Genomic DNA, 23,002 nt, shown 5'->3' with positions numbered 1-23,002 from the left:
GTCCCCCAGTGCCTGCACAGACTGCACATACATGTGGGTGAATGTAGAGTGTTCCCAGGACCCTGCACCTCCTGGGGGTAATTGCCTGTTTCAGAAGTTGGTAGGAAGGGCAATGTTTAGCGCTCCTGGTCCAGTTTTCTCTGGTGTCACTTGACATAAATTCTTATAATCATCCCAGCTTCCAAAATTCAATGTTAATGGATGACTAACTAGAAAGTAAACAGCAGTCGAGGTCTTCCGTTCCCTCACCCCTTCCAGATCATGAGATCTTCCTGTAGCTGGGCTCCATCCCCCATCCTACTCTGCTGCCTGTACTGTCCCACAGGTCCAAGCCATCTGTCCCCTCTCAGAGCACTGTCCTCCCTGGGAGACCCCAGCCTGTCTCCTTCTCCCACCACCCGCCCAGCCCAGGGATTGTCTTCTTACCTGCCAGCAGCAGCCCAGGCCAGGGGACAAGTCCTCTGAGAGGAGTGGCTGAGAGAGACTCCATGGTGTCCACTGCCTGCTCTTCCCTCTCTCTGTGAGAAAAGCCTGAGATCCAGATCTATCCAGACTGATGGGATCTGCTGTCACTCCTTAATGTACCCTGAGCTTCCTCCTGGGGCAAGATAACTTCCCTGGTCACGTGGGTGGGGGGTGGGGTCTGTGACCAGATCCCTCCCTCTCCTCCTAATTCCTGCGTCAACCCTGTGCGGGTAGAATAGCCCCTTCCCCTCTCCTGGGCAGTGGGACGGTCTGTAGATCCTGTACATGTAGATTCTGACTCGGCAGGTGTGCGGTGGGCCAGAGACCCTGCCTCTAACAAGCTCTCACGGGAGGCTGATCTTACTGGCCTCTGGAGCACACTGGCAATAGCAGTGCTGATGGGGGCACGTGTCCCCCTGAGAGGATGACACTCTCACCCTAGAATTGGCCTCTGCTGTGTCTTGTTCTTGAGTCTGCCAGCACCACACAGACAGCCCCAGGGGTCCCCACACCGGAGGATTATTTCTGTGTGTGACACAGAAACCTAGCTGGACACCAGGCTTTCCCCATGTTCTCCTGCTCTGGGGAGGCTGGATTCTCTCCCACCACGAGGGTCACAGATTTGAGGTTGGAGGTGAAAAGAGGTCAAGATGGGCAGGAGTGTAGAAAGGACCTTTATTCTATCTCAGAATGTCACCAGGCAGGCCTCTGCTTCCAGGGACAGAACCCGGGACCAGGTGTCTCAAAATACCTGCAAGTCCTTGTATGAAGAAAGAGGTGTCTTGTGTGTCCTGGGAAGAGAGGACTGTGTTTGGTGGTCAGGTGGCCGGGGGCTCCCTGGTGTTTGGTGGGCGGTTGCAGGGAGACCCTCTCCGTCCTTCCCTATTGGTTGAGCTTGTCCTTGTGACCCCTTACCGCTCGCAGCCTCTGCCCTCTGCCTGGGGGACTTTCCTGTGGTCACCCTGCCTTGCCCAGTGGTGGTGCAGGGCTGGAGGTGGGGAGCAGCACAGGGACCCCTGAGAGAGCAGGTGCTCCTAGGCCCAGTTTAGTAAGAAAAGTGTAAACGTGTAGAAAGTTTTTATGACTTTACCTGAGTAGTAATGATATCACATACCAAGGAGCAGGTTCTCAAGTCCCGAGGAGAACAGTAGATTTGCAGCTTATTTTATACAATATAATGAAAGACGGAGAAAGGGAGTGCATGAAATCCATTACAAGGTGAGAGAAAGCAATGCGAGGAAATTTCTAGAATGGGATCAAAGGTGAAGTGGAGAAACAGATACATTTTTACATTGGTGAGTACAGGATAATGAGCACTCACAACAGAGATGGTGTGCAGGGAACCAGATGCCCGGGGCTCTGCGGTCTCGTACTCTGTAACAGGGGCTGATCCTTGGAATGGTCTGGCAAAGAATAGTTCTCTGACCTGTCAAAAGCACGTTATCCAGGTTGCATAAGAACAGGCACAGGGGCCAGTTAGGGTAGAGGGTGACCTTTGCTCCAGAAGCCGTGGGTCTGGGACGTGAATACTTGCCATCACCTGCGCAGCTGGAATGTTAATGAGACCATCCTGTGGGGGTTCTTTTGGTCACTGAGCTTCTCAGGCAAGCCATGTGGCCTCTGAGCTGGTCAGGTTTAATACACAGCCCATTTTCATTCATGTTTCCCGAGAAGGAGCAGGACAGGGTTGGTGGAGGGGCCCAGAAGGGCCGTTAGAGCAGGAGACGGAAATCAGGCTCCTTCTCCACCTCCCTAGTCAAAGCCCAGTTCTTGTGTGAATTTCCTTTGTGTTGCCTGTGTGTCTTAGTGCCACTACCTGGAGGTCAGGAAGTTGGCTGCAGTGAATGTCAGGTGCTGCACTAGGGATGGTGACCAGGTTCCAGAGGTGAGAGTTGATCCGGAAGCCTGGACGAGGTGGGCTCTGACCTCCAGGCTGAGAGACCGCTCAGCCCAGCTCCTGTGGGCAGTAGGGCCTGACTCCATCCCAGGGCAGGGTGAGCCCAGTGAGAGCAAACATTGTCCAGACTTTTGTGAGTGCAGTGTCAGGAGAACTGTTTCTTCAGGAGGATGTGATGTTTCGGGAGAAGGTCTGTGTCCCTGAGATCTTTAAGGAAGGGCCTGGTGAGTGTTCTCCTGGGGCTTTTGGGAGAGGTGGTTGGCCTGGAGGGCTGTTCCCCACAATTCCCCGTGTGTTCCCTTCACAGCAGTGGGCATTGAATCCAAGTCACCTGTGTCCCTGTCTGCTATTGGCTGAAGGTTCCACCATGGATCCAGGAGCGGAACAGTTACCCATGGAGAGTCTCAAGGGGATGCTGTGGGTCCCTGGGTTAGAGGAGGAGAGTTCCCTGTTCGATCTGCACTCCCTCTGAGGTGGAAGCAAGCACAGATTTGGGGTCTTTGTGTCCCATCCTGCTGAGAAATTCCTCTTGTTCCCCAGGACTTCAGGAACCATAGGCCAGTGCCCACAGCCCAGGGACTTTGGGATTGGGAGTCATCCTTCATCCCCTGATTCCTCTGAGGTCAGGTGGGTTCCTCCCTGGTGGTAACTGCACCTGCAATGCAGGACCCAGAGTCTCTGTCAGGTCAAGTCTCTGTGAGAACGAAAGACACAGGCTGCTGCCCAGTCCCCGTGGAGACGAGACGTCACTCACAGTGTGGGGTGGGCAGGACTGGGCCTTTAGGGGAATGAAGGTGGGTTCCATACCCCACTGATGAGAGATCCCTGTCCTCTCTCCTGACTGTATGAGAGGGAAAGAGCTGGCCCTGGGACATTCCTGGCACAGGGTGGCCTCTTGCCATGTGGACACCAGTGCTTTTGTGTCTATAAATTTGGCCAGATTAATGCACCAGACAAGTTGTTACAATAAAGACAATGAATGTATTCTTCACTCTTTTTTTTTTATTTTTTATTTTATTTTTTTTATTTATTCATTTTAGACAGGAGAGGGAGAGACAGAGAGAGAGGAGAGACAGAGAGAGAGAAGGGGGGAGGAGCTGGAAGCATCAACTCCCATATGTGCCTTGACCAGGCAAGGCCAGGGTTTCGAACCGGCAACCTCAGCATTTCCAGGTCGACCCTTTACCCACTGCGCCACCACAGGTCAGGCTATTCTTCACTCTTAAAGTCTTTCCAGGCCCCCTGATAACCTCCTCATCCAGTCACTCTCTCACCTGCTTTCTCAGGGCTATGGAAACTCTCATTTTTTATAGTCATTATACATTAGTTTCTATTATTATTTTAGGAATTTGAATTACATAATAGGTAATTTTGGTGTAGGTTGACTTCTTGAATCGACATGATTATTTTGAAATAGCTCTTTCCTTTTTATGCCCTGGTTCTATTCCATTGTCAGGATGGCCCTGATTGGTTTACTCACTCATCTATTCCTGAACTTTGTGTTGTTTCCAATTTTGAGCTGTTACAAGTAAACGTGCCATAAACCCTTATCCAAAAAATTTTGTTAATTTTGTATTTTTAAAGAAGATATAGTTATTGATTTTATAGGCAGAACAGAGAGAGAAAGCTGGCAGGGAGGAACAGGAAGCATCAACTCATAGTTGCTTCTCATAGGTGCGTTGATTGTGCAAAGCCAGGGTTTCAATCGGGACACCTCAACATTCCTGGTCAGAGCTTTATCCACTGCACTACCACAGGTCAGGCCAGAGAGGCTTTTTTTGGAAAAGTTTTTTAGAAATTGATATTTAGTGAGAGAGGAAGGGAGAGAGAGAGAGTCATCAATCGGCTCCTGTATGTGCCCTGACCAGGGATTGAACCAGCAGCCCCTGTGCTTTTGGTTGATGCTCTAACCAATTAAGCTTTAAGCCAGGGTCAGGCCGAAAGATCTTTAACAAAAAGAATTAAGTGCTTGTGAAGCCACTACAGACCTAGATAAAAGTTAGTTAGAAAGCTGTCACTGGGAGTGTGGATTCTTGGGCGCATTGCCACAGCCCCCACCCACAGGTAAAGAAACACCTGCTTCTTCCCATAAAGCCATGTCTGCCAGAGCCCACCTGTCAGTCAACACAGGAGCAGAAATAGTGACCCCACCTCCATTCCAGCTTCCTAGTTACACACACGTGCATCTCAGAGGCTGAACTTAATTCACATCTGGATTCTCAAGTACTAGGAATGGAAAACATAGTGTTTAACCTTTCAGACCCTCTGATATAGGAGGGAACACAGGAAAGTTTGGAGCATAGACGTCAAGTGTCAGCAGACAGTGCGTGGCATGTCTGAGCCCACAGGCAGCTGTGTGCCTCTGGGTGAGTGACCCCACCTCAAGAATCCTGTTCCCTTGTGTTGTTTCATAGAAAGATATTTGGTGTTCTTTCCTGGTTCTTAGAACAGAGCAACTAAAACTCTGGGAATCTTCTGCGTAATGAGGGTGATAAGGGTGCGTTTGTCCTGCTGAGGCAACTCCTGATGGGTCCGTAGATAGTTTGCAGTGAGGGCAGGTCGTCAAAAACACCAAGTCTTGATTAGAATCTTGCAATTTTCAGTCGTCAAAGTAAGAAAACTTGAACTTTGTAGAGAGTTCTTAGGAGTTTATTTGAGCCAAACCGATGACAATAGCCCCACAACAATATCTCAACTGACTGAGAAAATGGTCCCCAGTAGAGTCCTTTTGCTCCTTATTTTACATGTTACAAGGGAAGCTATAGGCCTGAGGGGTCACCTGAAATCCACTGGCTGTAGTTAAAAAAGGCCAAAGAAAGCAAAGCAGGAAGAAATCATTGGGATTAGATAAAAATAAAAAAAAAAGAGACAAATTTCTTTTGCATTGGTGTGGGCAAGATAGTTAGTAATGAACATAATAAAAATAAAACTGAGGGCTTGTGTGTACTCTAATCTGGTCAGGGAGGGGTCCAGAAAAAAGGAAGTGAGGCTGACAGTGTTAGGTGTGTTATCAATGCTAAAAGAGAATAGAAGACTCAGTTATGGAAAGGACCAACATTTGTCAGAGAAGGTACCTGCCCAGGATGTGACTACCTGGCATGACTTGCTTTTTTTTTAATTTAGAAAATTAACTTTAATAGGGTGAACTGATCAATAAGATTACATAGGTTTCAGGTGAACATTTCCATAGCATTTGAACTGTTCATTATGTTGTATACTCATCACCCAAGTCAAATCATTTTCTGTCACCTTATATTTGTCCTTCTTCATACCCTTTCCCCCCACCACCTCCCTCACATCTCCCTCCCCCATGTGTGCCTCCTCACACACCCTTCCCCTGGTAAGGACTTCACTTTTATCTATGTGCATGAGTCTCAGTTTTATATCCCACCCATGTGTGAAATCATACAGTTCTTAGACTTTTCTGATTTACTTATTTCACTTAGTATAATGTTCTCAAAGTCCATCCATGGTGGTCTAAATGTCACTCTGTCATCATTTCTTATGGGTGAGTAGTATTCCATTGTATATATGTACCACTCTCCTTTTTCAATCATCTATTGAAGGACACTTTGGTTGTTTCCATGTTTTCAACACTGTGAATAATATTGCGATGAACATCTGGGTGCATGTGTCTTTACGTACCAATGTTTTCAAGTTTTCAGAGTTGATACCCAGTAGAGGGATTGCTGGCTCATATGGTAGCTCTACTCTTAGTTTTTTGATAAACCACCATCTTTGCTCCATAATGGTTGTACAAATTTGCATTCCCACCAGCAGTGAATGAGGGTGCCTTTTTATTCACAGCCTCTCCAACATTTATTATTACTTGTCTTGTTGATAATAGCCAATCTAACAGGTGTGAGGTGGTATCTCATTGTAGTTTTGATTGCATTTCTCAAATAGCTAGTTAAGAAGAGCATCTTTTTATATATCTGTTGGCCATTTGTATGTCCTCTTGGGAGAAGTGTCTGTTCATGTTCTTTCCTCATTTTTTATATATGGATTGTTGACTTGTTTGTTGTTGAGGTTTGTGAGTTTATATATATTATGGATATTACTTCCTATCAGAGCTGTTGTTTGTAAATATCATGTCCCATTTAGTTGGCTGTGTATTTGTTTTGTCATTAGTTTCTTTTGCTGTGCAGAAGTGTTTTAGTTTGAAATAGTCTCATTCATTTATTTTTCCCTTTACTATTTTTGCCTTAGGTGTCAAATTCATAAACTGTTCTCTACAACCAAGGTCCATGAGTTTAGTACCTGTGTTTTCTTCTATGTAATTTATTGTTTCATATCTTATATTTTGGTTCTTGATTCATTTTGATTTAAGTTTTGTGCAGAAGGAGAAACTGTAGTCAAGTTGCATTCCTTTGCATGTAGGTTTCTAATTTTCCAAGCATTATTTATTGAGGAGGCTTTCTTTTCTCCATTGTGTTTTTTTTTTTTACTCCTTTTTAAGGATAATTTTTCAGACATATGTGGTTTTATTTCTGGGCTTTCAATTCTGTTCTACTGGTCTGTATGTCTGCTTCTCTGCCAGTACCATGAAGCTTTGATTATTGTGGCTCTATAGTATAATTTGAAGTCAGGTACTGTGATACTTCTGGCTTTGTTATGACTTGCTTTCAGTTAAAGCCTTTAGTTTCAGGTCATTCTATGCAGTTACTTCAGGAATCTGAGTTTATAAGGTCTACCCTACAGGATTCCTCTGAGCTTGTCAGGTTTAGTATGTCATCCTTTTTCATTCACACCTCCCCTTTGGTCATAAATCAATTTCAAGGATGCATTGAAGACCAATGTTTTGGTTAGATAATGTGCTTTCATGATACTAGGGAGTCTCATTTCTAGGAAATCCTAGTGTGAGCATTTGTCTTGCTGATCAATAGACCATTCTGGATGGGGCAAGATCATCTATGGCCATACTACTCTGAACACGCCTGATCTCATGTGATCTCAGATGTAAGCAGGGTTGTGCCTGGTTAGTACTTGGATGGACAGATAGGGCAGAACTGTATTACCTTAGATAGAAGTCAAGGTCAAATTTTTTCAAAAGTAAAAAACAAATAAAGGGAACAGCTGGGTTACAAGGACCTTTATTAAGAAAAGCACTCCAGGTCATAAGCTGTCATGATCCAAGTTTTGCCGTCTCTCTCACTTCTCTTTATTTTGTGTACAGTATAACATTTTAATTATAATCTGAGGACACACCACACACATCTTTGGTTTTCACAATTGGACCATGAGATAGGTTCCCATTTACAATGGTCCGCCCAATTCCTCTTGGAAACATTCAAGTGCTGTTATTAATCTCATTCCTGCTAGTTGTGCCATTGGGAACTGCCACCTTAAAGTACATTTTGGGGTGAAGTTTGTAAGAAAATACTTTTGTAAATTTTAGCTACCATCTAAGAAGTTGAGAGGCCAGGAGGACAGTAGAGTTTCATAAGTAAATTTCCTTTGGCTCAGCAGCAGGTATAGAGGTCCATCCCACTTCTGCTTCCACTTGAATTAATATAGTTAGTAGTCCTTGCTGGCTGAGGGTGAAAGCACATTCCCATTATTGGGATCTAGCATTTATGCATAGAATTCCTTTCTCAATATTTCTATTCCACTAACCTTCTACAGCTTCCCTTGGTCTTCTTAGTTACTCCCTTTTTACTCATTCAAAATTACCCAACTTATTAGGACAAAGTACTTATTTTAAGTTCTCTAAAAAACACAAACTTCTCTTTCCTTCATTTTTCAATAGCTTTCCTTCCAAATTTCAAAATGTTACTGGAAACGGGGCCAGGTTTATAACAGGTTTGTCCAAGGCTGGACAGTAATGTGGGGTTCTTGACTTTGTTCAGGAAGTATTTCACAACATGAGTCCAGGTGGTTTTGAGAGTACATTTATTACAGCTGGAAACAATGAAACAGAAAGTCCGAGGGTAGGAGAAGTCGCAGGAGACAGACTGCACAGTGCTGCTTTGGGTTCCTAGAGACGTTTTGGAAGGAAATGAGCCAGGGCGGGCTGCTCACATCCCACTGGAGAGCTGAGGAAAGGAGCCTTGGGGACAGGTTCAAGGGTTTAGCCCAAAATGAGCTTCTGCTGCCTACTACACCCCTGGTTGAGAGTCTTGTGGGGACCCTAAGAGTTTAGGGGAAATAAAATTCACTTAAAAAGGAGATTCAAGTTGGTGAGCCCAAAGGAGAACACCTGCTGACTTTTTTGTCTTGAAGGGTTTTTATGTGCTTTTCAAAGGTGGGAAGTTTAGAGAAAGTCTCGGTGGAGATCTCAACAGAACATGCATCAGGTTTTTAGGTGTGCTCCTTCAGGGTCATGTCCGCACTGGTTTGGATAGCAGCATGGCAGGTGTTGTAATCCACATGATCAGTGACATGCCAGGGCAGGAAGGTCACCCTGGGGGCTAGGTGTAGCAGCAGTTGTTCATTGCTAGGAGTCCAGGGAGTCCTGCCTTGGTGACCCTCTGTATCTGGCTGTACACTGTTCCACCATTTTGTTCAGCTATCTGTCTTAGTTTCCCTGTTCCTCTTGCCAAGGAATATTTCTTGCTTCTTACTAACCTGACTCAAAAAAAGAAATCATTAAAAGCAGATTTTTAGTAATACGAAAATTATCATGTGAACTTATAACAATTGTTAGCAGCTGGGCTATACATATAGTGTTTTCGAAAAGCCCAAAGAACAATTATAATTATTATTATATTAAATAACAATATTTAGCAGACAGATAAAGACAATTAAAGGAATTAAGTTCAACTTCAAGTTGTAGGATTACAAACTTTGGTGATGCCTTGGGAGAGCTGTCTATCTCTGATGTCAGTGGTTTCTCATCTTCAAGAAGTCGTTGACTGCTATAGATGAAGACAAGTGTCAAAGACAGGACTAGATGTCCATTTACATTTCGGTTCCTGTTAAGGTCTCTCCCAATGATGTGGAAGACAGTCTTTACTTCATGGCTTTTTCAGTGGCCAATGTGTCGTGATTTTTTTTTTGGGGGGGCGGTATTTTTCTGAAGTTGGAAACGGGGAGGCAGTCAGACAGACTCCTGCATGCACCTGACCAGGATCCACCCGGCATGCCCACCAGGGGTCAATGCTCTGCCCCTCTGGGGTGTCACTCTGCCACAATCAGAGCCATTCTAGTGCCCGAGGCATAGGCCACAGAGCCATCCTCAGCGCCCGGGCAAACCTTTGCTCCAATGGAGCCTTGGCTGCAGGAGGGGTAGAGAGAGACAGAGAGGAAGGAGAGGGTTAGCAGTGGAGAAGCAGATGGGTGCTTCTCCTGTGTGCCTTGGCTGGGAATCAAACCTGGGACTCCGCATACCAGGCCGACGCTCTACCACTGACCCAACCGGCCAGGGCTGTGTCATGATTCTTAAAGTCTTCATCTCTTGGGAGTACATTGTGAGATGAATGTCACTAATTTTTAAGTCTTTATGAGCTGATCAATAAATTCTGGATAAAATGTGGAATGAACACTATAAACTGATGAACAAAATAGAAAGAAAGGCAGGAGCGCAGAGAACAGATGGACAGGTGTCAGAGGGAATGGGGAAAGGGGGACAGGATCAAAAAAATTAAGAGTTTAGCCAAGATCATATATACATAACACATACATACAGACAACAGTGAGGCTGTAGACAGAAGAAAAAGGGGAATGGAGCCAGGGAGAGGGGGCAAAAGGGGAAAATGGGGGTGGCAGGAAACTTTGCATGGGGGACGGGGGCACCGGTGCAGTGTGCAGTGGGTGTTATATTGAGTGGGACACTTGAAACCATGTCAACACAATAAACTAGATATGAAAATATAAAGAAGAAAATAGAATACAACTAAATGTTTGGGAATGAGGCCAGAGGGAGAGTTGAAGTTAGGGGATCAGCAAGGGCTAAGAGTCATGAAGAAATGGAGTTAGCAGGGAGGTTATCCCATACAAAAAAGCTAGAGATAGATGCAGCTCTACCACCCAAGCAAGGTAGGAAACAGAAGCATCCCGATTTTGGAAGCCATTATTCTCATCCTCAGAAAACTGAATTTCAAAGAACTGCCCAAGGTTATTGATGTGATTCGACAAGGAGTTGGATGGTTGCACCATGCAGCCATGAATGCTAAATATGGAGGAAAACCCAAATAGTAAGTGAATATTGTGTCAGAGTGGTCCCAGAGTACCAAAAACTAAACTTTTTAAGACTCAGGAATCCTAGACCCTACCACTCCCCATCTCAGACCAGAGAATAGGCTCTTAGGCCACTGTTGGGCAGATAAAATATATTATACTCACTTTGTTAAAGATGGCGCTACCCACGTTCAAGCTGTCGCCCAGGTGATATTAATGTGTGTTGGGGGCAGGCTGTGGGCATTCAGGATCCTTGTAGCCTGGGGCTTGCTTTTAGTACTAACTTTCCCAACCCTTTTTGATGTGGGATGATGCAATCCCATCATGCCTCAGATAAGTGACTTTGTATTAGAGACTTTCCTATTTTGTATATTGGATTAAAGGTTTTGATTTCTGCACTATAAAGTGGAGCAGAACAGGAACTTGCTCTCTTGGTTCCTGAGATTAGCATTAAAGGGTAGAGCAGAGAGGAAAGCAGAGAGGCCACATAGAGGAGGCCAGGAGAAGCAGTGAAGATGGCGGAGTGCTGAAAGAGAAGCCAATTAGTGCAGCGTTTGTGCAGAGAGAAGGAGATGGGGAACAAAGGAGAATAAGGCTGGTGAGGTAGACACCTTGGATTCCAGGAAACTCGGAAAGCTAAGTCAGTAGCTTTGTGAGCGCTGAATGAGTGGGTTTTGGAGCCCAGTGTGCGTTTTTACTAGCCCACCGGGTGCAAGCTAGGATTAAAGATAATGACCCACCAGTTTGTGGCTCCAATTTTTCTTTATCGACTGTCTGAATCTAATGGGAACCTGCATAGGCCAGGCAGCAGTCATGGTGGCCTTGGCTACTGGCTTTACAGCCACTCTACTCTCAGAGCTATAAGTCTAGGTTTTCAGCCCCCTCCACCCACAGACCCACAAACCAGGGCCTCAGGCACACTCCCTGCATAGCACCAGAGAGTCCAGGCTCCCAACCCCCTTCATCCTTGGGACCTGGCCTTCAGCTCTCACCTCCTCTGAGACTGATGTGACCTTTATAGCAATGAGTGGTGTTTTCAGGCATGTGACATTTTCAGACTTTAAACAGGATCCACCCATCTGCACACAGGACGAACAATGCAGGTCTCCTGGGACAAGGACACCTGGGGAACAAAGAGAAGGTTGGGATGCACAGCTCTTCTCCCAGCTGCAGCCACCCTCCTTGAGCCCAGAGCCTCTGAGTCTCTGCAGTTCCATCTCTCCATATCCTTGGTCACCTGCATCCCTCTGGGCTCTCCTACCTGGATGAGGGAGAGAATTCAGCCTGAAACTGCCACTCTTCGCCTGTTGCACCTGTTATATTGGAGGAGAAAAGGGCAGAGGAGGCTAAGAGCACTGTGGTGGGCCTCAAGTAGATAGAAGTAGTCTGGAAATTGTTTCTTAATCTTGCTGCAACCTTTGCTCCCCACTATGAGTGATCTGGGTTCTGCGGGGAGAAAGAGTGACAGCTGGGCTGGGAAAGGGCTGCTCTGAGGGAGACAGGGACCAGTGATTCCTGGATGCTCAGCAGGCAGGGAGTGAGAGCAGGTTCCCTGAGTACAGGGCACAGAGCATCGCAGGGATGGATAAGGCTGGAGCCTGAGCCTTGGTGCCCACCCCTGAGCTCTGTCACCTCTCAGTTCTTACTCAGTGTCACCTTCACAGTGGAGCCTGCCCTGATCTCCTGTTTCTTTTTTTTTTTTTTTTCTTTTTCTTTCAGTTGAATTTAATTGGGACAAAACTGGTTAACATAATTACATATGTTTCAGTTATCCAATTTATAACACTTGTCTGTACACCATTTTTGTGTTCACTCAGAGAAAGCCCAGCAGAACCCAGAGGGTAGAGTCCATTTTCCATTACTCTGTATCCATGTGCAGACTCTCTTTGGAACAGGCACAGGGCGTTTGTATGAACAACAAAGAAAGAAACAGAGAAGAACAGGAAGTCTACCCTGATGTGGGTACACCCTGCAGGGAGCTAAGTGGTCACAGGGCATAAAGGCACTGGGCAGGGTACATGCTCAGCTTAGCATCTGTTCATCTACCAGAGCTGGGTCCCAACTCTGCTGCAATTTTAATTATTTTTAATTTATGTGTTAACATGGATTGAGGTGCCCCACGCAGTATAATCTCCTCACTCCCACTGCCTTGTCCCCCATTTCCCACCTTTTGCCCCCTCTCCTTCTCCCCCTCTGCCACCTTTTAAGGAATCTTTACATTCTACTCACAGTCAAGGTTCTATGACAGAACATCTTTGAAGGATTGTGCATCGACTGCCTTACACAGGAGGTGAAATGTATGTGGAAGTAGAACAATGTTGGTGGTTAGGGTCCTCCCTGCCCTCTAGGAAGTTGTTGGTCATTTTTCACACATGTAATTTGCTCAGTGCTCCTGCCAATGTTAGTGGTGAGATCTTAGAGAGTTCCTTTTCCCAGATGGAGCATCTTTTGGAATCTATGGGGAAAATTTCAGACAAAGGACTAAGGAATGAGCAAGTAAGTTACCTAGGTGTTGGGCAGATAAAATATATTATGCTCACTTTGTTGAAGATGGTGCTGCCCACATGGAAGCCCGTTGCCCAGGTGATATTAATGTGTGTTGGGGGTGGGCTGTGGGCAGGCAGGATCCTTGTAGCCTGGGGCTTGGTTTTAGGACTAAGCCTTTCCCACCCTTTTTGATGTGGAGTGGTGCAATCCCATCATGCCCCAGATAAGTGACTTTGTATTAGAGACTTCCCTATTTTGTATATTGGATTAAATGTTTTGATTTCTACACTATAAAATAGGGGCAGAACGGGAGCTTGGTTCCTGAGATTATCATTACAGGAGAGAGCAGAGAGGAGAGCAGAGAAAGGCCACATGGAGGAGGCCAGGAGAAGCAGCCAAAATAGCGGAGTGCTGAGTGAGAAGCCAGTTTGTGCAGAGTTTGTGCAGGGAGAAGGAAGGAGATGGGGAACAGAGGTGAATAAGTCTAGTGAGCTAGAAACCTTTGATTCTAGGAAACTTGGATAAGTCAGTAGCTTTGTGAGAACTGAATGTGAGTGGGTTTTGGTGCCCAGTGTGTGTTTTTACTTGCCCGCCAGGTGCAAGCTAGGATTAAAAATAATGGCCCATCAGTTTTTGGCTCCATCGTTTCTTTACCAACTGTCCGATGTGAACCTGCATGGGCCGGGCTGCTGTGATGGTAGCCCTGGCTACTGGCTTTACACTAGGTGTCTCCAAATCACATGCAAGTGAGTAAGGTATTCAGATTGTGGACACATTCTGTGACAATCCTGGAGGCAGAAGGCTGAAATGGGCGTCACCGTGCAGGGGCTCTGGTGTGTGTCTGTGGAACATGATCTTTTTCAGACTCTCTGGGAATCTGTTTTGTCTTTTCTAGTTTCTGGAAGCTGTTCTCTTTCTTGGTTCATGTCCTCATCTTATGCATCCTCCCTTGCCTGTTCTTATGTTTACATCTGCTTTTTTTATTTTGTCATTTACTCTCTCTCTTTCTCATAAGAACACTTGAGATTCCACCAGGGAGAATCCAGAAAATCCAGAGTAGTCTTTCCATCTCACCACCTGTAACTTCTTTAACCAGGGATGTAACAGTCACAAGTTCTAGGAATATAACTTGAAATATATTTAGAAAGCCATGAATATTTCTATCACAGTATTCAGAACACTTCAAGATATCTTATCTTCATATTGTATAAAGCTTAAAAAACTACCCTGTTGCAGTCCTGGGTACTTGATCAGGGTAAGTGTTGTCCCCATAGTTGTAGTCCTCATGGTCCAAGCCCTGAAGGAGGGTCTCATTGTTTCTCACCTCCTTGGATATTTGTGTTGTCTGACATCCTTTCAGACAATCCAGTTTGAATGTGTGACACTGGAGTAAAGATGGAGGTGGGCACTATTTCACAGGCTGTTTGGCCAAGATCTGCTCTTGAGGGTTTGGGGTTTGCTCAGGTCAGATCTGTAACTGTGCAAAAAGCCAAGCCAGCAGTTCTGAAGTCATTACATGGACTGCAGCTAATAGACAGTCCATATATCTTTTTAGGATTTAGTCAGAAGCAGACGTAATGGTTGACACACCGAGTACATGCCCTGGACCCCGATTTTTGAAGGACCCCACTAAACACCAACTTTACACTTTTTTCTAATGTAAAAAGCCCAATATTTTCTTCTGCACCTGGGGCCTCATCCTACCTCAACTCGCTTCTGGATTAAGTTCTTTTATTTATGAAAGACAAAGCTTTAGAATTTCTAATGAACAATTTGAGTATATTTCTCATGAATGACTTTCAAATATTTCTGCCAAATTAGTGATATGTCCAATGAATCAGTCACCGACATTCTTAAAATGGGTGATTTTTATTGAATACAGTTATTATTTATGCCAGACATAACTGAGTTTAAGTTTCAAAAGAAAATGACATTTAGACTACAGATTATAATCACCCTCGTGGTTAACAGAAATTTAAACCAGAAAGATAAAATGGAAGGAGCAAAGAAATAGTCCAGTCTGCTTAATCTTACAGAGATACTGGCTCTGAAGCCTTGGAACCTCTGATTTACCCTCATTTCAGGTTGTCTCTGATTGGGATGACAGAGGTGAGAGAACTCCCTCAGAAGGCTGAGTCCAAAGAGAACACAGTAAAGGGGATCAGAACAACTGCTTCTTTGAAAATTATTAGCAACAAATTCATTAATTGGAAGATTCAGTATTGTTAAACTGGCCATGCTTCCCAAATTGCTGTATAGATCCAATGTAATATATTATAATCTCAGTGGTGATTTTTAAATAAATAGAAAAGATCAATCTCAATTCATATGTTACCTCAATGGACCCTAAGTAGCCCAAACAATCTTCAATAAAGCAAAGTTAGAGGCTTACATTTCTTGATATCCAAACACATTACAGGAAATCGAGTGGAGTAATGGCAGCATAAGAGATACTCCTGAGCTCTCTTCTTGAAATTTCAACAAATTGATCAACTATAACACAGTGAAAGAACTGCATCTGGGCTTGTAAGTGCTCCTGAAATATCCATGTACTTAATAAACTAAAGGGGATCTGGAGAGGAGAGAAGCCCAGAGTGATTGGGTTTTATCTGCCGGGGCAGTGTTGAGGGGAGTAACCCATGGTGACTTCTGCTAAGAGGAGAAGATAGATTGAGGTGCAGAGGGGAAGAGACTAAACCAAAGTGATGGTAGAATGAGGGGTAACAGCCAGTGTTTTCATGGTCTGTCCACAGCCCACACTCAGAGCAGAGACACAGAACACCATATTGCAGTCCCCCAGCTTCCCAGATCCTGCTTCCCTTACCTCACAGGTATGGAGAGTGGTAGGAACAGACCCTACAGCTAACCCTCCAGAGCTACTCTCTCCCCTGAAGAACAGAGGTGCTCTGTGTCTGGTCCACTGGTCTGTTGAGACATGAGAAAGAGCACCCAGAGGACTGGGATCCCCATTATGAAAGTCATAAAGCCGTAAAGCCCTTAGAACAAGTGCTATCCACCAATGTGACTGTAGCCCCATGTACATCATTACAATAGCAACTTCTCATTGGAGGTTAGCCCAAAAATTTCACAGAGCTAAAACTTGTAACATAGTGACACAGAAGAAAACAGTAACCTTTTAAAACTGAAAATTTCACCCTCTTTTTTATTTTGTATTTTATTTTCTTTAAATTTTATTCTTTTGAATGTGTTTTGTTTTTTCCTATTTTTTTTCACTCTTTTTTCTTTTGTGGTGTTTCTTTCTTAATAGTCATTATTTTCAGAATTTTAATATTTTTATTGTATTTTTCCATTTTTATTTTTTGGCCTTTGCTGGTAGGCTCAGCAGTAGAGTGTCAGCCTGGCATGTGAAAGTCCCAGCTTTGATTTCCAGTCTGGGCACATAGGAGAAATGATCATCTGCTTCTTTACACCTTCCCCTTCTCACTCCCTCTCTCCTCTCTATCTTCTTCTCCTGGAGCCATGGTTCAAACAGCTTGAGCAAGTTGGCCTTGGGCTGTAAGGATTTCTCCATGGCCTTGCCTCAGGTACTAAAAGTTTGAATGCCGAGCAACTGAACAGCAGCCCCAGACGGGCACAGCATTGTCCAGGGGGCCTTGCCAGGTGGGTCCTAGTCAGGCTCATGTGGGAGTCTGTCTCTGCCTTAAAAAGAATTATTTTTAATATTTTACTTGTTTTTCTTAGTGTTCTCAACAATACCACTGAACTGAAACAGACCTTCTCCAAGGCAGATCATAATAAAGTATCAGAAATCAATGTCAATAAAAAATCCTCAAGGCAGTCTAGGAAAAGAAGAACATAACATATAGAGTAAAGCCCATTTGGTTATCATCAGACTTCTCCGCAGAAACTCTACAAGCCAGTATAGAGTGGGCCCTACATTCAAATTAATGAAAGAGGAATCACCAGCCAAGAATACTATATGCATCAAAGTTATTCTTCAAATATGAGGGAGAAGTAAAATCATTTGCAGACATACAGAAGCTGAGAGAATTATTTTCTACAAAACCCCTACTGTGGCCCTGGCCAGTTGGCTCAGTGGTAGAGCGTTGGCCTGGCGTGCAGGAGTCCCGGGTTCGATTCCCGGCTGGGCACACAGGAGAAGTGCCCATCTGCTTCTCCACCCTTCCCCCTCTCCTTCCTCTCTCTCTCTTCCCCTCCCGCAGCCAAGGCTCCACCGGAACAAAGTTTGCCCGGGCGCTGAGGATGGCTCTGTAGCCTCTGCCTCAGGCGCTAGAATGGCTCTGATTGCAGCAGAGTGACACCCCAAGATGGGCAGAGCATCGCCCCCTGGTGGGCATGCTGGGTGGATCCGGTCAGGTGCATGCGGGAGTCTGTCTGACTGCCTCTCCGTTTCCAGCTTCAGGAAATACAAAAAGAAAAAGAAAAAAAAAAAACCCACTGCACTTTGCCAAACCACAATTGCAACTTGTGTCTTTAGAATTCTAATTAATGTAAGTGCCTTTTATAATTAGAATCATAAAGTATTTGTCCTTTTGAGTCCAGTTTATTTCACTTAGAATAACATCCTCAAGTGTTATTTATTTTGTAGGATATTACAAAATATCATGTTTTCATGGCTGAAGAATATTCCATTGTCTGTTTAAACTCCATTATGCTTACCCACCTATCCATGGATGAACAGTAGGGCTGAATTCACATTGCAACTATTGTAAATAAAGCTTCTATGAACATGGATATACAATTATGTATTTGAGACCCTGATGTCAAATATTCTGAGTATATAGACAGAAATGGAATTGCTGGGTTAAGAGTGAGTTCTATGTTTAACTTTTTGAGGAACCACCACACTGGTTTCCAAAGTGCCTGCACCATTATCCTTTCCCACCAACAGAGCACAAAAATTCAGACCTCTCCACATTACTGCCAACACTTGTTATTTCCTGGTTTTGCTAATAGCCATCGTACTGGGTATGAAACAAAATATCATTGTGTTTTTAAGTCTTTTGAAGATGAACTATGATTAACTTACAATATCCTATTAGTTTCAGGTAGACAAAATAGTGACTTGATATTTATATCCACTATAAAGTCATCAATACTACCCTCTGTCGCCAAATACAAAGTTATTGAAATATTCTTGACTTCATTCTCTGTATTATTTGGAAAACCTCAGTGACTTATTTTATTTTATTTATAATTTTATTGATGTAGAGAGAGAGAAAGGGAGAGAAATACATTGATTTGTTGTTCCATTTATTTATGTATTCATCGATTGATGCTTGTATGTGCTCTGATGGGTGGTAGCACCCACATCCTTGGAGTATTGGGAAGCCACTCCAACAAACAGAGCTACACTGCCAGGTGACTTATTTATTTCATAACTGGATGTGTGCACCTTTTGATCCCCTTCTCCTACTTTTAACACCCCCCCACACACGTCTCTGGAAACCACCATAATATAAGCCTGTCTTTGCTTTGTTTTTTCATTTGCCTTGCTATTTAGATTCCATATACAGTAACCCCATACAGTATTTGTTTTTCTCGTTCTGATTTATTTCTTTAAATATAACGCACTCCAGAACCATTCATTGTGTCACAAATACCCAGATTTTATTCTTTTTTCAATTTAATTGAATTATATTGGAGTGATACTCGTTAAAATAATTGTACTTATAGAGGCTTCAGGTGACGAATTCTACAACACATCTCTGTACAACATGTTGTGTGTTCACCCCTTCCCCAAGTCAAGTGTTTCTCCATTACCATTTATCCCCCCTGCACCATCCTCCACCTCCCTTCCTCCGGCCATCACCACACCTTTGTTCTTATCCATGAGTTCTTTATGATCTGTTTTGTTCTATTTCTCCATGTCCCTCACCATGCCCCCACACTGACATATGTCAGCCTGCTCTCTATGTGAGTTTGCTTCTATTTTGTTGTTAGATTATTTTGTTCATTAGATTCCACATAGGAGTGAAATAATATGGTACTTGTCTTTTTCTGACTGTTTTATTTCACTTAGCATAATGATCTCTAGGTCCATCCATACTATTGCATAAGGTAAGATTTCCTTCTTTTTTATGACTAATATTCAATTTTCTTCCTTATGTATACATATATATTTAATATACATCACACTTCTTTAATCATTAATTTACTGATGGGCATCTACGTGGTTCCCATATTTTGACTATGATTTACAAAGCTGCACTGGCCATGGGGCTGCATTTTTTTTTCATTAGGGTTTGTTTTCTTTGGATAAATAACCAGACCTATAATTGCTGGTTCATATGGTAATTCTGCTTTGAGGATTCTCATTGTAGTTTATATTAGCATTTCTGTAAGAACCAAGATTTCTTACCAGATTTTCTGAACCTGACACACATCCCCTGGCCGTGGCCCGCAAGCTAGATTCACCTGCCCCGGGTATGCAGAATTGACCCTCCATTTCCTTGGGAACCTTTGCAGCCTGTGTCTCAGTAAACTCCAGTATTATCATCTGTCAGTGGTCCGAGCGCTCAGCACCCTGGGGCTGCCCTTCAGGTTACACATGTGTGGGCACACAGGATGGTGACAGATCTTTGTATTCCTTCAGGCAAAAACATCCTTGCATGGGTCAGAGAGACCGTGGAGAGGAGGGGATGTGAGGGGAGCGATCTTTCACTGGGGACACTTCTCCTGGACTGACCTGGAACTGTGCCTCTTCATTCAAAACAATGCATGTAACTGTCAACCTCTAAGCAACAGTAAAAGCCCTGTCACTTTGTAAAAAACACACAAAGGGATTCTGTCCAGGTGTCCATTTGTTCTCTTGGAGCCTCCACATAAATGACAGTGAAAAATCTGACTTGAACAATTTATAAGTCTTAGTGGGTTTAACATCAAACCTGTTTTTCTGGGGAAAATGTCCTCCATGGCAGGTTTGCATTAGTGTTTTGAACAGCAGTACACTACTGAGATCCTTTCAAGTTCAAAGAAAACTGTGGAAATGGCGCTGAGGATGTGAAGATACCCTCCCTCTGCCATGCGCCCAAGTCCTCCGGGGTTTTACCTTTTTTTCTCTTTTGGGAGCTCCATGAACTCTATCGTCATTGAACCTCTGACCTCCCTCCATCCTTCTTCCTCTCACACTGCCCACCAAGCTCTTCTTCACTGGCTCCTGAACCTCTGTTTCTCTTTTTCATCTCTTCCATATTTTATGCAAAGTTGTCATTTCAGCCACAGGACCAGCGGGGTATAATGGTGGGGGGTTTGCTGCTCTAACACTGCAGGGTGACGATTCAATGGGAGGACCCCAGCCCGCGCTCTGAGAGCCGCACTCCTGGCTCACTAGGTCTGAGCGGGACACTGGAGACCCTGCACTCATCCTGCACCCGCGGTCCCTCCACACACGTCTCACCCGCACGCCCATAATTATTGCCCCTCCTTGGCCGGAGTTTGAAAACCTCACAACTGCTCCTTCTCCAGGCCTTCCTTCGCTGGACAGGAGACCCTCAAACCTTTGGTTCCAGCCTTTTTCTACCTGTCTCGACACCTGGCACCTCTCTGAGCTCTAGACTCCTAGTTCCTGCCGGATTCTGTCTCCTTTCGCCCTGTGTCCTTCTGCTCCTCTGTTGACCTGTCCTCATGGGGGACTCCGTGTCCTAGAGGCTAGTGTCTGCCTATCCATTCAGCTTCCTAAACTAGGGACACCCCACCCCACCCCTGTACAGGCAGCCCCTAGGTTGCCCTCACTCAGTCCTCATTCCCCAGTGGGCTCTCCTCACAGGGAATTGCTAGACCTCCATCTTTCCTATAACCCTGAGCGCCCCCTAGTGGCGGCTGTTTATCAGAGGACATGCTTCCTCTGGGTTGGTTATGAGATCTCAACCTCCATCTTTGAACTACGCCTGATACTCTCTGTGCCTCAGTCTCTGTTTTATTTGAAACTGATTGCTCAGATCATATTGCTTATAAATAAAAATACTGTCGTTTACCTTTGCGTGTGTGATAGAGACAGAGAGAGGGACAGTAAGGACAGACAGACAGATAGAATGGGAGAGAGATGAGGAGCATCAGTCCTTCATTGTGGCACCTTACTTATTCATTGGTTCCTTTCTCATATATGCTGTGACCAAGGAACTATATACAGCAGACCGACTTACCCCTTGCTCAAGCCAGCAACTTTGGGCTTAACTGGTGAGCCTTGCTCAAATCAGATGAGCCCGCTCTCAAGCCAGTGACCTTGGAGTTTCAAACGTGGGTCTTCCAACCTGCGTCCTTCTAGTGCAAATCCGACTCTCTATGCACTGCACCACCACAAGGTTAGGCTGAAAATACTGTCCTTTGCCTGCTAGAAGAAGAAGCTTTGATGAGCAGTTTCTGCCTTAATGTGAAACTCTTAATAGACTGCATTCTTTTATTTCTCATAGATAAAAATAAGGATATCCTTAACAGAATAATGATATGGCCTTGAATCAACACTCTTTGTAAAGCACACGTCTAATTACTAATTGAAAGGCTGCCTGTATTTGTAATAGACGAGAGGTCTACTTTTCTGTATAGCCAATTGGCAGTGAAATGTTTAAAAACAACATCATTTTTAGGTGATATCTTGCAATCCATAGCAATGACTGTGAATTAACTATTGCTTACAAATTGAACACAATATCTGTAAAACCAGATTGACCTGAAATGTTTAAATGACAAAATTACACCTGAAATAAACATTGGTTTTGGATACTTAACATTAGGAATGCACTTAATGCCAATGAATGGTGCTCTTAAAATGGTTATAATGACAAATTTTACTTATGTGTATTTTACCACAATAAAAGTAAAGTTATGGAAATTAAAACAATGCCCACCTGCTTGCCACCATTGGCTTGACACAAAATAATAGAATGTAGATTGAAGAAAATTTGGTACTTGGAGTATTATATTCATTATTGTGAGGTGGAGGAGATAAACTGTACACCCCAATCTGTAGATAAGTGTAGTTGGGAAAACTAAGGTAAATACATAGGACAAATGACCATGAATTCAGAGAATTGTCAGTGCTGGGTTCAGGAGAAAAGATAATGGCCATGAATTTATACAGAAATGTTTCTGAAGGCTGGCAATGAACTGTCTCCTGATTTGAGTGGTCACCCAGGTAATAGCTTGATTATATATTATTAATTGATGTGTATAATTTATGAACTTTCTCATGCTTTCTAGATAAAGAATCTTATATGATACATTCATAGTTTTCTTCTATAATCTTGGCATTAAACATAATTTCCTTATCTTTAATATAAAATGTATTTTTATTAAAAATATGATGACCCATTTTTAATAAATGGCATTTTTGTCTTCTACAGTTAATAAGGTCATCCATTAAAATAAGATTATATGGTACTTTCAGAGAATAAAATAATCATGTTTATTATAAATGCAATATCTAGTTTTATGAGTAATGAATTTGTCATTAAAAAAATGAAACAACCGTGTCTCTTTATTAACTGTACAGAAATTGCCCTTTGTAAAGGTTACTATACCTTTAGCTGTGTAAGGACCTTTTCCTTTCAAAATATCCAGATCATGTCCAGTAGACAGTCAATGATCCTGTATTTAATAAATGCATCTTCCTTAGGAAGTGTAAAAATGTTATAGTTATGGCTATGAGAGAAATAAAACCACACATGCCAATTTATATGAATATATATATATCTCAGAGATACAATGTTTGGTTAAAAGAAACTTCACTGGGTTCACTGAAAGTGATAGCAGTGTGAGAGATAACCTTACCTCGCCCCTTGAAATTCCAACAAATTAAACAGCTATCATGCTACAAAGCAACCCAAGCTTGGCTCGCAGACTTGCCTAAAAGATCTGGACACCAAGTAAACTAAAGGTAGTACGGGTTGAGAAGGGGGACAGAAAATAAGACACACTTGCGTTTGGATCCAGAGAGGAAAAAAGCCCAACTGTCTGAGTGTTTGTCAGCTGGGGTTCTGGAGAGGAGGGAAGCAGAGACTGTCCCAAAGTGGTGGCAGAATGAGGGGTCACAGCAAGTGGTCCCGTGGTCTGCCG

The sequence above is a fragment of the Saccopteryx bilineata genome, chromosome 3, assembly GCF_036850765.1.
Source record: "Saccopteryx bilineata isolate mSacBil1 chromosome 3, mSacBil1_pri_phased_curated, whole genome shotgun sequence".
Taxonomy (NCBI): Eukaryota; Metazoa; Chordata; class Mammalia; order Chiroptera; family Emballonuridae; genus Saccopteryx; species Saccopteryx bilineata.
The sequence above is the reverse complement of the archived record's forward strand: the minus strand, read 5'-3'. Positions refer to the sequence as shown.